At 43.1% G+C, this 21,771-nt stretch overlaps 3 non-coding genes across 3 annotated transcripts; all 3 read left to right on the top strand.

The window, feature by feature from the left end:
* The first annotated feature begins 3,124 nt into the window (after window positions 1-3,124).
* LOC147087830 (U1 spliceosomal RNA) lies at window positions 3,125-3,288 on the top strand. Its single transcript, XR_015075552.1, has one exon. It is a non-coding gene; the product is annotated as a U1 spliceosomal RNA (small nuclear RNA).
* A 3,377-nt stretch (window positions 3,289-6,665) lies between these two features.
* Window positions 6,666-6,829, top strand: LOC147087829 (U1 spliceosomal RNA). The gene has a single exon (XR_015075550.1). It is a non-coding gene; the product is annotated as a U1 spliceosomal RNA (small nuclear RNA).
* Window positions 6,830-10,046: 3,217 nt separating this feature from the next.
* On the top strand, window positions 10,047-10,205 carry LOC147087828 (U1 spliceosomal RNA). Its single transcript, XR_015075454.1, has one exon. It is a non-coding gene; the product is annotated as a U1 spliceosomal RNA (small nuclear RNA).
* Window positions 10,206-21,771: the final 11,566 nt, after the last annotated feature.

Genomic DNA, 21,771 nt, shown 5'->3' with positions numbered 1-21,771 from the left:
TTGTGTTAGGAAAATTGATGGGACTGAAGGCCGATAAATCCCCAGGGCCTGATAATCTACATCCCAGGGAACTTAAGGAAGTGGCCCTAGAAATAGTAGATGCATTGCTGGTCATCTTCCAGAACTCGATAGACTCTGGAATGGTACCCATGGATTGGCGGGTAGCTAATGTTACCGCACTATTCAAAAAAGATGGTAGAGAAAAGGCGGGGAATTATAGACCGGTAAGCTTGACATCGGTAGTGGGGAAAATGCTAGAGTACTTTATAAAATATGTAATAGCAGAGCACTTGGAAAGCAGTGACTGGATCAGACAAAGTCAACATGGATTTACAAAAGGTAAATCATGCTTGACTAAACTACTGGAATTTTTTGAGGATGTAACTGGTAAATAGATAAGGGAGAACGAGTGGATGTGGTGTATTTGGACTTTCAGAAGGCTTTCGATAAGGTCCCGCATAAGCGATTAGCGTGCAAAATTAAGGCACATGGGATTGGGGGCAAGGTATTGACTTGGATAGAGAACTGGTTGGCGGACAGAAAGCAAAGATTTGGAATAAATGAGTCGTTTTCCGAGTGGCAGGCAGTGACTAGTGGGGTACCGCAAGGTTCGGTCCTAGGACCCCAGCTGTTTACAATATATATTAATGATCTGGACGAGGGAATTGGATGTAATATCTCCAAATTTGCAGACGACACAAAGCTGGGGGGGAGGGTATGCTGTGAGGAGGATGTCGTGAAACTCCAGCACGATTTGGACAGGCTGGGTGATTGGGCAGAAACATGGCAAATGCACTATAATGTGGATAAATGTGAGGTTATCAACTTTGGTGGCAAAAACAGGAAGGCAGATTAATATTTGAATGGTAATAGATTGGGAGAAGGGGAAGTGCAAAGAGACCTGGGTGTTCTTGTACACCAGTCGCTGAAGGTAAGCATGCAGGTGCAGCAGGCGGTTAAGAAGGCAAATGGTATGTTGGCCTTTGTAGCAAGAGGGTTCGAGTATAAGAACAACGATGTCTTGCTGCAGTTGCGCAGGGCCTTGGTGAGACCACACCTTGAATATTGTGTGCAGTTTTGATCACCTTACCTGAGGAAGAACGTTCTTGCCATGGAAGGAGTGCAGCGAAGATTCACCAGGCTGATACCTGGGATGGCAGGAATGACGTATGAGGAGAGATTGTGTCGATTGGGCTTATACTCACTGGAGTTTAGAAGATTCAGAGGGTATCTCATCGAAAACTATAAAATTCTGTCAGGCCTGGACAGACTAGATGCGGAAAGGATGTTTCTGATGGCCGGGGAGTCCAGAACCACGGGTCATAGTCTAAGGATAAGGGGTAAGCCATTTAGGACTGAAATGTGGAGGAATTTCTTCACCCAGAGAGTGGTGAACCTGTGGAATTCTCTGCCACAGAGGGCGGTGTAGGCCAGTTCATTAAGTATATTCAAGAAAGAGTTGGATACATTTCTTAAGTCTAAAGTGATCAAGGGATATGGGGAGAAGGCAGGGACCGGGTCCTAAATTTGGATGATCAGCCATGATCTAATTGAATGGCGGAGCAGGCTCGAAGGGCCAAAAGGCCTACTCCTGCTCCTATCTTCTATGTATGTATCTATGTATGTATTGGTTGTAGTGTGTATTGGTTGGAGGTTACAGGGAAAGGGAGGGGCGAGCCCGTGGAGGGATTTGAAAACAAGACAATTTTAAAATCGAGGCGTTGCTGGACCGTGACCCAATGCAGGTGAGCGAGCACAGGGGGTGATGGGTGAGCGAGGCTTGGTGCGAGTCCCGATACGGGCAGCAGGATTTTTGGAGAAGTAACCCTTTTCTGTTACTTCTTTATGTATTGATGAGTGCGTGTGGTTAGAGCCATGTGGCCCATTGAGCCGTAATAATCTATCTATCACAGCCTTGAATATACTCAAACACTCAGAATTCACAACCCTCTGAGTCAGTGAATTCCAAAGATGCACAACCCTCTGAGTGGAGAAATTCCTCCTCATCTCAGTCTTAAATGGCCTAACCCTTATCCTGAGTCTATGCCCCCAAGTTTTAGGCACTCCAGCCAAGGGTAACACCCTCTCAGCATCTACCCTTTCAATCCCTTTCAGAATCTTGTCTGGTTCAATGAGATCACCTCTCATTCTTCTAAACTCCCGAGAGTATATCACCATCTCTCATCATAGGACAGCCCTCTCATGTTGTATGCTCAGGAAGATACCACGGTTATTCGAATGTCCTGGTGATAGCCCCTGCTACATGACATCATTTTGATTTCAGGCAAGACTGAAAAGGAACAGGAGAAAGCCTTACTGCAAGCACTGACCATGCTGGAGGAAGTTAGGATTGCTGCACTGTTGGCTCGAATACTTCAATATTTCCGGTGTCTCCCTTACATATAACAACATAAAGGGACATTTATTATCCACCTCCGTCCCTAAGCTCTTAATGTGGCTTTTCCTTATATCATTTAATCACTATGATTATACTGAATGATCATACTGAAAGAGTGAGAAAGATTGCAAACGACAACAACAACTTGTATTTATATAGCGCCTTGAACATAGTTAAAACGTCCCAAGACACTTCACAGGACTAGAATAAGAAACAACGTGAAACACACTCAAACAGAAGGAGGTAGGTTTATTGGTGAAATATTTCAACCACAGCGAGTGAATGTGACATGTGATGCAGACTTCATGGGCCAAAACCTCACGTTGTCCCTATCGTCGTTATGGGCAAAACTTGAAAATTGCTTTTTCAAACACATCAGATTCCGAATTATTGTTCATGTGAAGATAAGACAAACTTCAGATTATTACTTCAGATGCAATACATATAAGGAGAGATTTATTTCCAGAAAACTTTCCGTGGCCTGAAGAAAAGTTACTGAGGGAGCGTTCGTTTCCTTTTAATGACAATAGGCAACTATGCATATCTGGCTCTTTGTTATTGCAGAGTTTCGTCAAAGGGTATATCATTATATAATGCAATATTTTAGCAGAATCGACATGAGAAAACAGCAGCACTTTCTGAATGAAGGGGAATTTTGATTTTAAAAATGTGTCACCGAGACAGTAAGAGGCAGTGAATGATGTGGCGAGCCAATGTATGGAAAGCATCTTTACTTGGCAGTGGAGAGACCATGATTATGAAGGTGGTTCTCCCAGGCTGAGGCTAGTCCATCGTACTTTGGGTGTGCTGACGCATGCGATGTCCTCAAATGCGGGTTACTCGACTGTAAAATTTGTGGTAGTGGTGGACTGCATTCGCGCTCTCTCCTGACTCTACAATTAAAGTTATATTTTCAACTAAGCTCTCAAATGCGCTGTTATTTTGCTTTCAATTTTAACTTTGCTTTATTCCCGACAGAGAGAGTTGTGATGCAAAAGAGCCTTTCTCCAAAACACAGCCTTTTCAATTTGACTCATAAGCGAATCCCAAAGCTCACATTTCAATTTCTCTCTACGCTCACGTTGATATTCATCCTTACAACTAATAAATTACATATTTTGCGCAAGAAATCTAAAATTATTCACTTACAAGTCCACACCGCGTACCACCAGATGTTCAAATCTGCCTGACAACTCTGCACTTTGGCAAAATGTTTAACCTTGTTAACTACAGAAACAATGATACAGCACAGAAACACGTCATTCGGCCCATCGTTCCTCTGCTGGCTCTTTCAAAGGGCTATTCAATTAATCATACTCCTCTGTTCTTTCACCAAATCCCTGCAATTATTTTACCTTCAAATATTATCCAAATTACCTTTTCAAAATTACTATTCAATTAGCTTTAACCACCCTTTCAGGCAGAGCATTGCAGGCACGCACAACAATTTTCTGCATCACTTTTTTCACCTTCTCGAGGGGGAGGTGGGGAAACATCCTTCTGGTTCTTCTGCAAATTTTCTTAAATCTGTTGCCCCTGTAAATGACACTGGAAACAGTTTCTCCTTATTGACTTGTTATCTTGTATTTATATGGCACCATTAGTGTAATAAAACGTACCAAGCCACTCCACAGGAGCGTTATCAAACAAAATTTCACACCCTGGGTCACAAGAAGATGTTAGGACGTAAAAACAGAAAATGCTGGAAATACTCAGCAGGTCAGGCAGCATCTGTGGAGAGAGAAAAACAGGGTTAACGTTTCAGGTCGATGACCCTTCGTCAGAACTGTATTACAGTTTAATTCACTGCCACTTCACTTTTAAGAATGCCCACATTGAAGAATTTCTGCTCCTTTCTCGAAAAACTCTGTTACTCACTCCAAAGATGCTGCCTGACTTGCTGTGTATTTGGAGCATTTTTTTTTCAGATTTCCAGCATCCGCAGTATTTTGCTTTTGTATTTGAGATATTAAGACAGATGACCAAAAGCTTGGTTGAAAAGTTATGTTTTACGAAGCGTCTTAAAGGAGGAGAGACAGAGAAGTGACGCAGTTTCGGGAGGGAATTCCTGATTTTAGTGCCTAGGAAGCTGAAAGCACGCACGTCAAGGGCGAAGAAAATAAAATAGGAATACGCAAGAGGCCCGAATTGCAGGAGCACAGAGATCAAAGGCAACTTGAGGCAAAATTGTTTATGTAGCGTATGGATAGCTTCTGGAATTCACTGCCTGAAAGGGTGCTGGAGGCAGATTCAATTGTGGCTTTCAAAAGGGAATTGGATATGGATGTGAAAGGAAAACATTTACAGGGCTACGGGGAAAGGGTGGGGGAGGGAGACTAGCTGAAGTGCTGTTTCGGAGAGCCGGCACAGTCTCGGCAGGCCGAATGGCCTCCTTCTGTGCTGCAACCATTCTATTATATGATCTCGGAGAGTTGTAGGCAATGGTCCATCTAATTTATGCTTTGGCCCGCCCGGCCCCGTCAACGGGCTGTGCGACCTATTCAAAAATCAGCACGTGCACGTTTTATTCTCTTTAAATGCCGACTCACCGGATGCACGGGCCTTGCAGCACGCTGCGTTTCTGCGCCGCCTTGAAGTGCATATTGGTTGTAGTGTGTATTGGTTGGAGGTTACAGGGAAAGCGAGGGGTGAGCCCGTGGAGGGATTTGAACACAAGAGAATTTTAAAGTCGAGGCATTGCTGGACCGTGACCCAATGCAGGTGAGGGTGCAGAGGGGGTGATGGGTGAACGAGTCTTGCTGCGAATCACGATATGGGCAGCAGGGTTTTTGGAGAAGTAACACTTTTCTGTTACTTCTTTATGTATTGTTGAGTGCGTGTGGTTAGAGCCATGTGGCCCATTGAGCCGTAATAATCTATCTATCTCTGCCTTTAATATCACACACAAACACATAAACCCCACAGTGCAGATAGAGGCCATTTCGGCCCATCGAGCCTGCACCGACACGTATCCCACCCTATTCCCGTAACCCCACATATTTTAATCCCCCTAACACTAATGGTCAATTTATCATGGCCAATCAACCTAACCCGCACATCTTTGGACTCAAACACTTAGCATTCTCATCCCTCTGGGGCAGAGAATTCCAAAGATGCACAACCCTCCGAGAGAATAAATTCCTCCTCATCTCAGTCTTAAATGACCTAACCCTTATCCTGAGTCTATGCCCCCAAGTTCTAGGCACTCCAGCCAAGGGAAACAACCTCTCAGCATCTACCCTTTCAATCCCTTTCAGAATCTTGTCTGGTTCAATGAGATCACCTCTCTTTCTTCTAAACTCCCGAGAGTATATCACCATCTCTCATCATAGGACAGCCCTCTCATGTTGTTTGCTGAGGAACACGCCAGTTATTAGAATGTCCTGGTGATATTCCCTGCTACAGGACATCATTTTGATTTACGGCAAGTCTGAAATGAAACAGGAGAAAGCCTTACTGCAAGCACTGACCATGCTGGAGGAAGTTAGGATCGCTGCACTGTTGGCTAGAATACTTCAATATTTCCGGTGTCTCCCTTACATATAACAAGATAAAGGGACATTTATTTTCCACCTCCGTCTCTAAGCTCTTAATGTGACTTTTCCTTATATCATTTAATCACTATGATTATACTGAATTATCAGACTGAAAAGAGTGAGAAAGATTGCAAATGACAACAACAACTTGTATTTATATAGCGCCATTAACATTGTTAAAACGTCCCAAGACGCTTCACAGGACTATTATAAGACAACAATGTGAAATCCGCTTAAACAAAAGAAGGTAGGTTTATTGGTGAATTATTTCAACCACAGTGAGTGAATGTGACAAGTGATGAAGACTTGATCGGCCAGAACCTCACTCTGTCCGTATCGGTCTTTATGGGCAAAAGTTGAAAATTGCTTTTTTAATCACATCAGATTCCGAATGATTGTTCATATGAAGATAAGACAAACATTTACTTCAGATGCAATACATATAAGGAGAGATTTATTTCCCGAACACTTTCTATGGCCTGAAGAAAAGTTACTGAGGTAGAGTTCGTTTCCTTTTAAGGGTGATATGCAAAAATGCATGTCCGGCTCTTTATTATTGCAGCGATTTGTCAAAGGGCATATCATTATATACTGCAATATTTTAGCGGAATCGACATGAGAAAACAACAGCACTCTTTGAATGAAGGGGGAATTTTGATTTTAAAAATGTGTCATTGAGACGGTAAGAGGCAGTGAATGATGTGGCGAGGCAATGTGTGCCGATGGAAATTATACTTACCTGGCAGTGGAAAAACCATGATCATGAAGATGGTTTTACCACGATGAGGTTAGTCCATTGCACTTCGGGTGTGCTGATGCCTGCGATGTCTTCAAATGCGGGATACTCGGCTGCAAAATTTGTGGTAGTGCAGGACTGCGTTCGCGCTCTCACCTGGCTTTATAATTAAAAGTTAGATTTTCAACTAGCTCTCAAATGCAGTGTTATTCTGCTTGTAATATTTTGCTTTATTCTCCACAGAGTGAGCTGCGATACAAAAGGGCCTTTCTCCAAAACACAGCCTATTCAAATTGACTCAGAAGCGATTCCCAAAGCTCACATTTCAATTTCTCTCTACGCTCACGTTCATATTCATCCTTACAACTAAGAAAATACATATTTTGCACAAAAGATCAAAAATTATTCAGACTTACATGTCCACACTGCGTACAACCAGATTTTCAAATCTGCCTGCCAACTCTGCACTTTGGCCACATGTTTATCCTTGTTAACTACAGAAACAATGATGCAGCACAGAACCAGGACATTCGGCCCATCGTACCTTTGCTGGCTCTTTCAAAGGGCTATCCAATGAATCATACTCCTCTGTTCATTCACCAAATCCCTGCAATTATTTTACCTTCAAATATTATCCAAATTACCTTTTCAACATTACTATTCAATTTGCTTCAACCACCCTTTCAGGCAGAGCATTGCAGGCACTCACAACAATTTTCTGCATCACTTTTTTTCATCTTCACGAGGGGGAGGCGGGGAAACATCCGACTGGTTCTTTTGCAAATTTTCTTAAATCTGTTGTGCCTGTAACTGACACTGGAAACAGTTTCTCCTTATTGACTTGTTATCTTGTATTTATATAGCACCATTAATGTAGTTAAACGTCACAAAGGCACTCCACAGGAGCGTTATCAAACCAAATATCACAGCCTGCCGCACAAGGAGATATAAGGACATAATAACAGAAAATGCTGGAAATACTCAGCAGGTCAGGCAGCATCTGTGGAGAGAGAAAACAGGGTTAACTTTTCAGGTCGATGACCCTTCGTCAGAACTGTATTAGTGTTTAATTTACTGCCAGTTCTCTTTTAAGAATGCCCACACTGATGAAGTTCTGCACTTCTCTCCAACAACTCTGTTACTCTCTCCACAGATGCTGCAGGACTTGCTGTGTATTGCAGCATTTTCGGTTTTTACGTCAGATTTGCAGCATCCGCAGTATTTTGTTTTTGTATTTGAGATATTAGGGCAGCTGACCAAAAGCGTGGTCGAAAAGTCAGGTTTTAAGGAGCATCTTAAAGGAGGAGAGACAGAGAAGTGGCGCAGTTTCAGGAGGGAATTACTGATTTTAGGGCCACGCAGCTGAAAGCATGCCCGTCAACGGTGAACCAAATAAAACAGTAATATGCAAGAGGCCCGAGTTGCAGGAGCACAGAGATCAAAGGCAACATTAGGGAACATTGATTATGTAGCGTGTGGATAGCTTTTGGAATTCACTGCCCGAAAGGGTGTTGGAGGCAGATTCAGTTGTGGGTTTCAAAACGGAATTGGATATGGACCTGAAAGGAAAAAAATTGCAGGGCTACGGGGAAAGGGTGGGGGAGTGGGACTAGCTGAAGTGCTGTTTCAGAGAGCTGACACGGGCTCCACAGGCCGAATGGCCTCCTTCTGTGCTGCAACCATTCTATTATATGATCTCGGAGAGTTGTAGGCAATGGTCCCTCTAATTTATTTGTTTGGCCCGCCCGGCCCCGTCAACGGGCTGTGCGACCTATTCAGAAATCAGCACGTGCACGTATTTTCTCTTTAAATGCTGGCTCACCAGATGCACGGGGCCTGCAGCGCGCTGCGTTTCTGCGCGGCCTTTAAGTGTGTATTGGTTGTAGTGTGTATTGGTTGGAGGTTACAGGCAAAGGGAGGGCCGAGCCCGTGAGGGATTTGAAAACAGGAGATTATTAAAATCGGGGCGTTGCTGGACTGTGACCCAATGCAGGTCAGCGAGCACAGGGGGTGATGGGTGAACGAGACTTGGTGCGAGTCAGGATATAGGCAGCAGGGTTTTTGGAGAAGTAACCCTTTTCTGTTACTTCTTTATGTATTGATGTATGTGTGTGGTTAGAGCCATGCGGCCCATTGAGCCATAATAACCTCTTTATCTCAGCATTGAATATACTCAAACACTCAGCATTCACATCCCTCTGGGGCATAGAATTCTAAAGATGCACAACCCTCTTAGTGAAGAAATTCCTCCTCATCTCGGTCTTAAATGGCCTAACCCTTACCCTGAGACTATGCCCCCAACTTCTAGACGCTCCAGCCAAGGGAAACAATCTCTCAGCATCTACACTTTCAATACCTTTCAGAATCTTGTATGGTTCAATGAAATCACCTCTCATTCTTCTAAACTCCCGAGAGTATAGGCCCATCACTCATCATAGGACAGCCCTCTCCTGCTGTTTGCTCAGGAAAACTCCACGGTTACTAGAATGTCCTGATGATATTCCCTGCTACATGACATCATTTTGATTTAAGGCAAGACTGAAAAGGAACAGGAGAAAGCCTTACTGCAAGCACTGACCATGCTGGAGGGATTTAGGATTGCTGCACTGTTGCCTCGAATACTTCAATATTTCCGGTGTCTCCCTTACATATAACAACATAAAGGGACATTTATTAACCACCTCCGTCTCTAAGCTCTTAATGTGGCTTTTCCTTATATCATTTAACGACTATGCTTATACTGAATGATCAAACTGAAAAGAGTGAGAAAGATTACAAACGACAACAACAACTTGTATTTATATAGTACCTTTAAAATATTTAAAACGTCCCAAGACACTTCACAGGACTATTATAAGACAACAATGTGAAACCCGCTTAGGCAAAAGAATGTAGGTTTATTGGTGAAACATTTCAACCAGAGTGAGTGAATGTGACAAGTGATGAAGACTTGATGGGCCAAAACCTCACTATGTCCCTGTCGGTCTTTATGGGCAAAAGTTGAAAATTGCTTTTTCAAACACATCAGATTCTGAATTATTGTTCATGTGAAGATATGACAAATATTTACTGCAGATGCAATACATATAAGGAGAGATTTATTTCCAGAAAACATTCCGTGGCCTGAAGAAAAGGTACTGAGGGAGCATTCGTTTCCTTTTCAGGGCAACATGCAAATATAAATGCCTGGCTCTTAATTATTGCAGCGTTATGTCAAAGGGTATATCATTATATATTGCAATATTTTAGCTGAATCTACATGAGAAAACAGCAGCACTTCCTGAATGAAGGGGGAATTTTGGTTAAAAAAAATTAATCGTTGAGACGGTAAGAGGCAGTGAATGATGTGGCAAGGCAATGTTTGCCAATGGAAAGCATACTTACCTGGCAGGGGAGAGAGACCATGATCATGAAGGTGATTTTTACAGGACGAGTCTCGCCTATGCATTTCGGGTGTGCTGACGCCTGCGATGTCCTCAAATGCGGGATACTCGACTGCAAAATTTGTGATAGTGAATACTGCGTTTGTGCTCCCCCCTGGCTTTACAATTGAAGTTAGACTTTCAACTACGTTCTCAAATGCACTGTTATTTTGCGTTCAATGTTAACTTTGCTTTATTCCTGGCAGAGGGAGCTGTGATACAAAAGGGCCTTTCTCCAAAACACAGCCTATTCAAATTGACTCATACGCGATTCCCAAAGCTCACATTTCAATTTCTCTCTACGTTCACATTGATATTCATCCTTACAACTAAGAAATTACATATTTTGCACAAAAAATCAAAAATTATTTACACTTACAAGTCCACACTGTGTACAACCAGAATTTCAAATCTGCCTGCCGAATCTGCACTTCGGCAAAATGTTTAACCTTGTTAACTACAGAAACAATGAAACAGCACAGAACCAGGTCATTCTGCCCAACGTTCCTCTGCTGTCTCTTTCAAAGGGCTATCCAATTAATCATATTCCTCTGTTCTTTCACTAAATCCCTGCAATTATTTAACCTTCAAATATTATCCAAATTAACTTTTCCACATTACTGTTCAATTTCTTCAACCACCCTTTCAGGCAGGGCATTGCAGGCACTCACAACAATTTGCTGCATCACTTTTCTGCACCTTCTCGAGGGCGAGGCGGGGAACCATCCTACTGGTTCTTTTGCAAATTTTCTTAAATCTGATGCCCATGTAACTTACACTGGAAACAGTTCCTCCTTATTGACTTGTTACCGTGTATTTATATAGCACTATTAATGTAGTAAAGCGTCCCAAGGCACTCCACAGGAGCGTTATCAAACAAAATTTCACACCCTGCCGCACAAGAAGTTATTAGGTCATAAAAACAGAAAATGCTGGAAATACTCAGCAGGTCATGCAGCATCTGTGGAGAGAGAAAAACAGGGTTAACTTTTCAGGTCGATGACCCTTCGTCAGAACTGTATTACTGTTTAATTTACTGCCAGTTCTGTTTTAAGAATGCCCACATTGATGAAGTTCTGCTCTTCTCTCCAACAACTCTGTTACTCTCTCCACAGATGCTGCAGGACTTGCTGTGTATTTGCTGCATTTTCAGTTTTTATTTCAGAATTGCAGCATCTGCAGTACTTTGCTTTTGTATTTCAGATTTTAGGACACATGCCCAAAAGCTTGGTCGAAAAATTAGGTTTTAAGGAGCGTCTTAAAGGAGGAGAGATAGAGAAGTGGCGCAGTTTCGGGAGGGAATTCCTGATTTTAGGGCCTAGGCAGCTGAAAGCACACCCGTCAAAGGTGAAGCAAATAAAATAGGTATACACAAGAGGCCCGAATTGCAGGAGCACAGAGATCAAAGGCAACATGAGGGGAAATTGTTTATGTATCGTGTGGATAGCTTCTGGAATTCAGTGCCTGAAAGGGTGCTGCAGGCAGATTCATTTGTGGCTTTCAAAAGGGAATTGGATATGGACCTGAAAGGAAAAAAATTGCAGGGCTACGGGGAAAGGGTGGGGGTGTGGAAAAAGCTGAAGTGCTGTTTCAGAGAGCCGGCACGGGCTCGACAGGCCGAATGGCCTCCTTCTGTGCTGCAACCATTCTATTATATGATCTCGGGGAGTTATAGGCAATGGTCCCTCTAATTTGTTGCTTTGTCCCGCCCGACCCCGTCAACGGGCTGTGCGACCTATTCAAAATTCAGCACATGCACGTTTTTTCTCTTTAAATGCCGGATCGCCGGATGCACGTCACCTGCAGCGCGCTGCGTTTCTGCATGGCCTTGAAGTGTGTATTGGTTGTAGTCTGTTTGTTGGTTGGAGTTTCCATGGAAAAGGAGAGGCGAGCCCGTGGAGGGATTTGAAAACAAGAGAATTTTGAAATCGAGGCGTTGCTGGACCGTAATCCAATGCAGGTCAGGGAGCACAGTGGGTGGCCGGTGAACGAAACTTGGTGCGAGTCATGATACCGGCAGCAGGAGTTTTAGAGAAGTAAACCTTTTCCATTACTTCTTTATGTATTGCTGAGTGTGTGTGGTTAGAGCCATGTGGCCCATTGAGCCGTAATACTCTATCTATCTCAGCCTTGAATATACTCAAACACTCAGCATTCACATCCCTCTGGGGCAGAGTACTCCAAAGATGCACAACCCTCTGAGTGAAGAAATTCCTCCTCATCTCGGTCTTAAATGGCCTAACCCTTATCCTGAGACTATGCCCCCAAGTTCTAGACACTCCAGCCAAGGGAAACAACCTCTCAGCATCTACCCTTTCAATCCCTTTCAGAATCTTTTATGGTTCAATGAGATCAGCTTTCATTCTTCTAAACTCCCGAGAGTATAGGCCCATCTCTCATCATAGGGCAGCCCTCTCATGTTGTTTGCTCAGGAAAACGCCACGTTTATTAGAAGGTCCTGGTGATATTCCCTGCTACAGGATAACATTTTGATTTAAGGCAAGACTGAAATGGAACAGGAGCAAGCCTTACTGGAAGCAATGACCATGCTGGACGAAGTTATTGCGGCACTGGAGCTGCGATTGGATGCATAGTGGAGCGTTCACGATGCACAGGGAATCGTGAATAGCACGTTTACGGAGTTGGACGCACCGCAGGTAGACTTTGGACAGGAAGAAAGGGAATGGGTTACCAACAGGCAGAGTACAAGGCCCAGGCAGGTAGTGCAGGGGTCCCCTGTGGCCATCCCCCTCTCCAACAGATGCACCACTTTGAGTACTGTTGGGGGGGATGGCTTATCAGAGGATGGCAGCAGCAGCCAACTTCCTGGCACCAGGGTTGGATCTGCTGCACAGAATGGAATGAAAAAGAGGGGAAGAGCTATAGTAATAGGGGATTCTATTGTAAGGGGAATAGATTGGCGTTTCTGCAGCCGCAAACGAGACTCCAGGTTGGTGTGTTGCCTCCCTGGTGCAAGTGTCAAGGATGTCTCCGAGCGGTTGCAGAACATCTTGGAAGGGGAGGGTGAACAGCCAGTTGTTGTGGTGCATATAGGCACCAACGATATAGTTAAAAAGCGGGATGATGTCCTATAAGCGTAATATAGGGAGTTAGGAGATAAATTAAAAAACAGGACCGAATAGGTAGTAATCTTAGGATTGCTACCAGCGCCACGTGCTAGTCAGAGTATAAATAGAAGGATGCTTCCGATGAATACATGGCAAGAGGAATGGTGCCAGAGAGAGTGATTCATGTTCCTGGGATATTGGAACCGGTTCTGGGGGAGGTGGGGCCAGTTCAAACCGGACGGTTTGCACCTGGGCAGGGCTGGAACCAATGTCCTAGGGAGAGTCTTTGCTAGTGCTGTGGGGGAGGGGTTAAACTAAAATGGCAGGGGGGTGGGTACCTGAGCAGGGAGACAGAGGAATGGGAAACAAGGTCAAAAGCAAAAGACAGGAAGGAGAAAAAAAAAGTGGCAGAAAGAGAAATCAACGGCTTAAATCAAACGTGGCCACATTAAATAATAATTCTAATAGGTCTAAGAGCGTTAAAAAAACACGACTGATGGCTTTATGATCTTCATAAAACACTGGTTAGCCTCAGCTGGAGTATTGCATTCAAATATGGGCATACACTTTGGGAAGGATGGCAAGGCCTTGGAGAGGGCTCAGAGAAGATTTACGAGAATGCTACCAGGGTTAAGGGATTTCAGTTATTTGGAGAAATTGGCTAGCCTGGTATTGTTCTCCTTAGAGCAGAGAGGATTAACAAAATAATATAAGAACATAAGCACTTAAGAAGTAAGAGCAGTATTAGACCATACGACCCGTGGAGACTGCTCCGTCATGCAATAAGTTCATGGCGGATCATTGACCTCAAGTCATCTTTCCCGCCCGATCGCCTTATCCCTTGATTCTCAGAGGGTCCAAAAATATATCTATCTCAGCCTTGAATATACTCAGAGACTCAGCATTCGCAGCCCTCTGGGGCAGCGAATTATAAAGATTCACAACTTTTTGAGTGAAAAAATTCCTCCTCATCTCAGTCTCAAATGGACTACCCATTAACCTGCGACTATGCCCCCTTATTCCAAACACTTCAGCCAGTGGAATACCCCTCTCAGCATCTACCCTGTCAATCCCCTTCAGAATCTTTATTGTTTCAAGAGATCACCTTCATTCTTCTAAACCCCAGAGAGCATAGGCCCATTCTACACAATCTCTCATCATATGGCAGCACTCTCATCCCAGGAATCAATTTAGTGAACCTATGTTGTACCGCCTCCAAGGCAAGTATATCCTTCCTTTGATAAGGAGATCAGAACTGTGCACAGTACTCCAGGTGTGGCCTCACCAAGGCCCTGTACAATGGTATCAATACTTCCTTATCTTATACTCCAAACCCTTTGCAATAAAGGCCAATATGCCAATTGCCTTCCTTATTGCTTGCTGTACCTGCATGCTAACTTTCTGTGTTTCTTGCATGAGGACACCCACATCCTTCTGAACACCAACATTTGAAAGTTTCTCACCATTTAAAAAATATTCTTTTTTTCTATTATTCCTACCAAAGTGAATAACTTCTCATTTCTCTACATTATACTCCATCAGTCAACTTACTGCCCACTCACTTAGTCTATCTATACCCCATTGCTTCCTCTTTGTGTTCTCCTCACAGCTTACTCTCCCACCCTGCTTTGTGTCATCAGCAAACTTGGATACATTATTCTCGGTCCCTTCATCTAGATCATTAATATAAATTGTAAATAGCTGAGGCCCCAACACTGCTCCTTGCGATACACCACTAGTTACTTCCTGCTAACCTGAAAAAGGTCCGTTTAGACCTACTCTCTTTTTTCTATCCTTTAACCAATCCTCTATCCATGCTACTAAATTACCCCCAAGCCATCAGCCCTAAACTTGTGTAATAAACTTTTATATGGCAACTTATCGAATGCCTTTTGGCAATCCAAATATACTATATGCACTGGTTCGCTTTTATCTACTCTGGTAGTTACATACTCCAAAAACTATAATAATTTTGTCAAAAATTATTTCCCTTTCATAAAACCATGCTGCCTTTGCCTAATAAAGTTATGATTTTCTAAGTGACTTGATACCACTTCCTTAACAATGGATTCCAGCATTTTTCCGATAACGGATGTCAGGCTAACTGACCTGTGGTTCCCTGTTGTTTCTCTCCATCTTTCCTTGAATAGCAGTGTTACATTTGCGAACTTCCGATCCGCTGGAACCTTTCGAGAGTCTAGGCAATATTGAAATATCAAAACCAATGCATCCACTATCTCTTCAGCTACCGCTTTTAGAATCTTGGATGTAGGCCGTCAGTTCCAGGGAATTTGTCGGATTTTAGTCCCCGTAGTTTCACTTGTACTTTTTCTCTACTTATAGTAATTAAGTTAAGTTCCTCACCCTCATTACACCATTAGTTCCCCGCGATTTTCGGTGTGCTTTGTGTGTCTTCTACTGTGAAGACAGATACAAAATATTTGTTAAAGTTTCTGCCATTTCCTTATTCCCCATAATAATTTCTCCTGTCTCAACCTCTAAGCCATCGATTGCTTGAGATAATCTTTCACTTTTTACATACTTGTAGGAACTCTTACAATCTGCTTTTCTATTTCTTGCTAGTTTTCTGATATTCTAATTTTTCCCTTTTTATCTAACTTTTGGTCAACATCTGCTGGTTTCTGACACTCTCCCAATCCTCAGGCTTACTGTTAATATTTGCAACATTATGAGCTTCTTCTTTCAATCTAATGCTATCCTTAACTTTTTTAATTAGCCACGGTTGGATCACTTTTCCAGTGGAGTTTATGTTTCACAATGGAATGTATCTTGTTGAGAATTATGAAATATTTCGTTAAATGCTAGACACTGCTTATCTAATGGCATACATTTTCCCAATCTACCTCTACCCCTCGCCCCTCATAGTTATGTAATTGGTTTTATTTAATTTTAAAACTCTAGTTTCCGATTCAGGCAAATCCATCTCAAAAGTAATGTAAAATTCCATCATATTATGATCACTCTGCCCCACAGAATCCTTTATTATGAGACTGCTTATTAACCCTGTCTCATTACACAATACAAGATCTAAAACAGTCTGGTCCCTGGTTGATTCCATGACATATTGTTCTGGGAAACTGTCCCGAAAGCATTCCATGAACTCCTTCTCCAGACTACCTTTGTTAATTTGATTTCCCCAGTCTATATGAAGATTACCATCCCTCAATATTATTGCATTACATTTGTTGCAAGCTCCTACTATTTTTTGATTAATATTCTGTCCAACGGTATTGCTACTCCCATGTGGCCTAAATGTTACACCTACAGCTGGTCTCTGTCCCTTGTTATTCCTTTATCTCCACCCATACTTATTCTACTTTCTAATCTTCTGAGCCAAGTTACTTTCTCGCTACTTTCCTTAAGTCATCCTTAATTAGCAGGGCCATTCCCCCTCCGTTTCCCCTCTGGCTGTCTTTTAGAAACGTCAATTATGCTGGAACATTTAGTTCCCAACATTAGCCACCATGCAACCATATCTCAGTAATGGCTATTAGAGCAAACCCATTTATCTCTGTTTGAGCCACTAATTCGTCTATCTTGTTACAAATGTTTCACGCATTCAGATAAAGAAAGTTTATTTTAATTTTTGACCATTATTCCCTGCTTTGAACTTATTCTCTTCTGCAGTGGTACCATTAAACTCTGTCCCTTCCTGTTGCAATATGCTTAATTTTACCCAATCGCTACGTTGCTGTGTGGCCTTGACTTTTCTCTTTAGATTTCCAAATTTCCCCACAACTGATCCGTCCCACTCCTTGTTTTAGTTTAAAGCCCTACCTACAACCCCAGTTATTCGATTCACCAGGATGCTGGTCCCAGCCCGGTATAAGTGGAGCCCGTCCCAATGGAACAGATCTCTCATTCTTCAGTTCTGGAGCCTGTGCCCCATGAATTAAAACCACTTTTCACACACCACTCTTTGAGCCACGCATTTAACTCTCTGATTGCTTGACCCTATGCCAATAAGGGTTGCTTCATAGAGATATGCATAATAATTAAGGGATTTGATAGAGCAGGTAGAGAAACTAATTCCTCTGACAAGTAACCAGACGTCATACATGTAATATATATTGCCACACAGATGTTTTTAAAGTGCGGGGACGCATTACCTAAAAAGGTAGTGGAGTCAGATTCGACAGCAACTTCAAACGGCAATTAGACATATGTTTGAAGGGAACTAATTCGCAGCGTTGTTGGAAAAACGCTGGGGTGTTGGAGGAAATTGGTAAGCTCTTTCAAAGAGCTGGCACAGGCACGACAGGCTGAATGGCCCCTGTTGTGCTGTAATATTCTATGATTTTAACCCCTCCATAATGATAAAGGCCGATGTGAGCTCTCCACTCACTCTACTTTTTCCTAGAGGGAAGAGGCCAAAAAATTCCCCAACTCTTCGCTCTCATTTCCACTTTCTCTGTTCTCGGATTGACAAGCCCAGAATTCTTCGCTTCACTCACAGTTGTATCAGGTGCTCCTACTTCAGCATAGCCTTGGAACACAAAGGAAGATTAGAAAGAAAAGGCTGCCAGTCCTTCTATCCTTCAATACAGCAAAACACTAGTTGGGGATGTAGCTCCGTGGTAAGGTACTGGGTTCAATCCACACCATCTCCAAGTGTAAATGTTTCCACCATCGTTTTCTGCAAAATGTTGTTTGATGAATTCCAACATCTGAGGCCTCGGTTAAACTTTTCTTCCATTTCTAACAATCTATCAACCGCACCATGCTTACTGCCATTCTTGCACCGCTATTCCAGCCCGTTGTTTACCCAACTGGTTTTCCAACTGCTGTATATTAATATGAAACTCTCAGTGGTCCGACTCCATTTGGGGGTGCTGAAGAGCCTCTCTTAGGGTTTTTTATGAATCATTTAATTTTCTGTTAAGATGTTCATTGTCTTTTGTTTAGGAGCCTACCTGACAACAAGCCTCCTCAAGGTTCTGCATTGCAGTGCTGGCGTGAACTGTATTAATGCTCTGTTGCTGTATTATTGCTGTTGAAGCATCGACCAGGCACTGAAGAACATAAATCTTACTTTTGAACTCTACAGCCTCTTTTTCCCAGTTTGACTTCTCGCCCGTTAACGTTTTTGTTACCTCCATTAACATTAGATTCTCTTCTATCCACCGTAGCTTGTCTTTTTCTAATTTATCCTGATTGTCCTCTGACTTGGTTTTAACATTTGATAGACATTATCCTACTAACATCTGTAACTGTATATTCCCGCACATCTTCACTAACCGTTTCAAAGTCTGCAAAAATATTCTCACGTGACATCTTGCTGTACGTAAAAGAGAAACAATATATTAGATAACCTAACTTTCCACCAGGACTTTCGTTGATCAGACGAAAATCTTAGCAAAAATCCAAGCTCCTGCCTTATGTACAATAGATCTGGTTTCAGTAAAACATCACACCCCCACGTTGGCCGCCAATCTGTAGCTTTCAGAAGCTCTTTATAATAATTTGTCCGTGACTACACAAACCACTCCGGGTCCAGGTATATTGTGTATCAGTAAAACAGTCCATGTTAACACAAACCACTCTGGGTCCAGGTATATTGTGTATCAGTAAAACAGTCCATGTTAACACAAACCACTCCGGGTCCAGGTATATTGTGTATCAGTAAAATAGTCCATGGCTACACAAACCACACTGGGTTCAGTTATACTGGGTATCCGTAAAACAGTCCGTGACTACACAAACCACACTGGGTTCAGGTATATTGTGTATCAGTAAAACACTCCTTGACTACACAAACCACTCTGGGTTCAGGTATATTGTGCATCAGTAAAACAGTCCGTGACTACACAAACCACTCCGAGTCCAGGTACATTGTGTATCAGTAAAACAGTCCGTGGCTACTCAAACCACTTTGGGTCCGGGTGTATTGTGTGTAAGTAAACCAGGTTTATTAAGCATTAAACATCCAGTAGGAATAAGTAACACTTCACCAGATGATAGTCGCAGTCTGTTTGATGAAATCCGGCATTCCTTCCGAGTGACTGTGGCGCGGTCTCTTTACTCTCTTGCACTGTTCTGTTGACTGAAGCTTCTCATCCTCTGGTGTTGCGCTGCTTCCAGTGTTCAATAGCTTTCCCTTTGTACCTTTCGTACCCCTTCAAAATACATAGCAACTTGCAGCTGCTTGGGCTGTCTCACCATTCTGACCTTCACAAGTACGGTGTATGATTACCTCCCCTTTTCATAACAATGATCTGATGACCTCGTTAGTTCCACTCAGCCTATTTCTGTGCATTACAAATTAACCTTATCTAAGAACTTCACTTTAAAGAACATCCTTGAGGTGTTTTGTACAGAGTTTATTTTTCTGCTGTTTGAAATGAAGGCTCCAACTCCATTCTCTCTCCTATAGCTCTTATCACTTCCCCATAACATTACCGAAACCCATGTCCCTGACAGTCACCATGTTTCTTTAGCACTGCATTCCATACTTCAGTCATTTCAAACAGAGGTTTTTAGTCAGGTTGGCATAATTTTCCCATCCTTCTTTGGTCTCAGCCATTCGCCAGTTACACAGGCATTTTAGGTTTTTAACATACAATTTCACATTTTATAGTTATATAAAAATGGTTGTAGAATGTTAATAATGTTTACTAAATCCTACAGGTAAACTCTGTCGTACAGGAGACAGAAATTGAAAGACTGAAGCAGTTACAGACAGGGATAGACAGATTCAGAGATATAGACAGGCAGAGAGAGAGAGAGACAGATGGCCAGGGACAGGGAGAGGCGGTCAGACATGCACAGAGAGAGAGACATGCAGAGACAAAAAGACAGAGAGAGAAAGACAGAGAGAGACGGGCCGAGCCAGAAGGCAGAGAAAAGAGGGGCCGAGTCAAAGAGGCAAAGACAGCCAGACAGATGCAGTGAGAGACAGAGACATACAATGAAAGACAGAGGCAGTAACATGCAGGGGTAGACAGTGACAGGTACATAGACAGGCAGAGACACAGACAGATGGGCCGAGACACAGAGAGGCTGACAGCTAGAATAAAGACAGGCATAAACAAAGAAAGACAGGGACAGAACTTCCTAGAGAGTCAGATAAAGACAGATAGACAAGAGACAAAGAGACAGAGTCAAACAGTGAAAGAAATGCGACAGAGACAGACGGAGGCAGAAAAAGAGAGCAGCCATGACAGACAGAGACAGAATGACAGAGACGACTGATACAGCAAAAGAGACTGACAGAAACGGGAGGAGACGGAGACAGACAGAGAGAGACAAACGAACAGAGATAGACGGAGAGAGACAGAGACACAGAGACAGACGCCGACAGAAACAGAAGGACAGATGCAGACAGATAAAAACAGACAGATGCGGTGTCAGAGACTGGCAGAGAGAGGAAGAGAAAGAGAGAGTTGGAGAGAGACACACGGACAGAGACAGATGGACAGAAAATCACAGACACAGATAAAAAAATGTTTATAGAATCATAGAGACGCACAAAAATAGAGAAAGACTGGCAGAGACAGAAGGACAGATACAGACAGGGAAACAGAAAGAGAACGACAGAAACAGGCAGAGGCAGAGATAGACAGAGAAAGGCCGTCAGACGGAGATGGACGGAAAGAGACAGTAGGGCAAAAACAAAGAGACAGAGACAGATGGAAAGAGAGAGATGGGCAGTGGCAGATGGAAAGAGTCAAACGGTCAGAGACAAAATGTCAGAGGCCGTCCGAGAGACAGATAAACAGTCAGACACAGAGATAGACATCGAGACAGAAATACAGAGACAGGGAGAGAGAGGGAGACAGAAAGACCGAGGTAGAGACAGCCTGACAGAGACATAGAGACATAGACAGATGGACAGATATAGATAAGTAGAGAGAGATCGACAGAGACAAAGAGACGGAGACAGACAGAAAGTCAGAGACAGGCAGTGACAGACAGTTAAAGACAGAAACAGAGACAGAGACAGACAGTGAGAGCAGGACACAGATAGTGGCAGATGGACAGAGACTGACAGATAGGGACAAAGACAGTCTTAGAGAGAAATGCAGACAGACACAGAGAGTCGGGGAAAGGCAGAGGGACAGAGACTGAGACAGAGAATAAGACCGACAGAGACATGGCAGAGTAAGCGACAGTAAATGACGACAGGCAGAGACAGACAGACAGACAGAGAAAGATGGAAAAGCAAGCATAGACAGCAATAAAGAGACAGAAACAAAGACTGTCCCAGATATATGCTGGTATGGAGAGAGAAACGCAGAGACAGATATACACAGACAAAAGGACAGAGACAAGATGGGCAGAGACAAAGAGACAAAGGCAGACAGACAAACAGAGATATTGACAGACATGAAACAGACAGTGAAAGACAGAGGCAGTGACAGACAGGGATAGACAGTGACAGAGAAATAGACTGGCAGAGGCACAGACCGATGGGCAGAGACAGAGAGAGGCTGACAGACAGAGTAAGAGACAGGCAAAGACAAAGACAGACAGGTACAGACTTGAATAGAGAGACAGACAGACAAAGATTGACGGACAGAGAAAGGTGGAAAGAGACAGAAGGCCACAGCCACAGAGACCGAGACAGACGGAAAGAGAGGATCTGGCAGAG

This window comes from Somniosus microcephalus, unplaced genomic scaffold (genome assembly GCF_052327205.1).
Source record: "Somniosus microcephalus isolate GS21.2 unplaced genomic scaffold, FLI_Smic_1.0 unresolved_chr5, whole genome shotgun sequence".
NCBI lineage: Eukaryota > Metazoa > Chordata > Chondrichthyes > Squaliformes > Somniosidae > Somniosus > Somniosus microcephalus.
Note: the sequence above shows the minus strand (reverse complement) of the source record. Positions and strands in the feature narration are given on the sequence as shown.